Genomic DNA, 1,626 nt, shown 5'->3' with positions numbered 1-1,626 from the left:
CCTCCCTCCCTTTCTCCCTCCTTCCCTCCCTCCCTTCCTTTCCTCCCTTTCCTTCCCCTTTTCTTTCTCTCTTTCACATTTTTCTTCCCTAACGTCTGGTTGATGTTTACATAAATGCTAAAAAAGAGGAAGTTATGGATCACAGTTTAGAATTTATTCATGAAACTCTGATTACCCAGTATAAAAAAAAAAACAACAGATAGTTCTAACACAGTATCATCACCAAATCATATAAAAATGCAGAGACAATTTCAGACTTAGAAAAGTTTTGAAATTGAATAAATCATGTCTATCTTTAAAATGGAAAGGGGGAAAAAAATCTCCCGACATCGCTGGTCTTAGATTTTAAGCTATTGTTACATAGAAAAAAAAATCCTTCAGATAGTTTTGGAAGAAAATCATTCCCCTGTTGCCCCACACAGTAATATCTATGTTGCTCTCAAAATCGGAGTGTATTCTGGAGTATAAAACAAAAGTGCACAAATTTCCCAAATTTTGTAGTTTGTTTTCTCTTATTAAATAGATAATTTTCAGGCCAATATCTGTTGACACCCATTGGCAGACACGCAGAATCCCCTGGAACACCGCTGGGCCCAGGGGACAGCTGCCACCCCGGCTGGGGATTGTAGGTTGGTTCAGGTGTCTGGGTACAGAGCCCAGCTTCCTCTGCCACTTGGCGCAGGATGCAGTGTATTCGAAGCTCAGTCGACCTCCAAGCAGGTTCCTACCCATGAGGGGCTTTCTGTCACCTCCCGGATCATTTGGGTGGCTGCCTCCCCTCACGGTTCTCTCCTTCCAGGACCTCGGTTTCTTGATTCTAACTCCATGGTGAGGAGTGGCCCAGCGGTCTGTCCAAGGTCCAGCATGTCAATCAGGGAACTGATGATTCTTTGCGTTTTCAGAAAACTGTTTCTGCCAGGAAACTAGATGACAATAACAGTGGTGTTAGGTACTAACATTCAAAATTGCAGAGACACAGCAGAAGAAATAGACATTCAAAGACAGACTTGCTGAGTGGTTGCTGATTTCAAGGTTTTGCTTCCAAGAACTTGCAAGGTCTCGCTTATATAAATTCAGTTGTCTTCTGCTGCAAATATTCACTTCTTTTAGTGTGTTAAGCCCCTAAAAGGCTGAATGGGCTTGGGTAATATAATTTTGAAGGGCTGGGACACGAAATTCTGTGTGGACCAGGAATCGAACCCAGGCCTCTGGCATGGGAGGCAAGAATGCTCCCACTAAACCACCATGTACTCCTGAGAAGAGGTTCTGGAGAAGAAATTGGAAAGAGTATTCAACAAAACAATTGCTCCTAAAGAGGCTTGTTGTAAGGTTAGCTAAAAACTAATAAAGACACCCAAATTGAAGGCTTTTACAGGACATTTTTATTAGACAAAACTGTAATATCAAGGCCAGGCCTGGTATTGCACATGCCTGCAATCCCAGAAGCTAGGGAGGCTATGGCAGGAGAATCCCTAGTTCAAAGCCAGCCTCAGCAACAGCGAGGCAGCTAAACAACTCAATGAGACCCTGTCTCTAAATATAATACAAAATAAAATAGGGCTAGAGATTTGGCTCAGTGGTTGAGTGCCCCTGCATTCAATCCCTGGTATCTCCCTCCTGCCCCCC

This window comes from Marmota marmota, unplaced genomic scaffold (assembly GCF_001458135.2).
Source record: "Marmota marmota marmota unplaced genomic scaffold, marMar, whole genome shotgun sequence".
Classification (NCBI taxonomy): domain Eukaryota; kingdom Metazoa; phylum Chordata; class Mammalia; order Rodentia; family Sciuridae; genus Marmota; species Marmota marmota.
Note: the sequence above shows the minus strand (reverse complement) of the source record.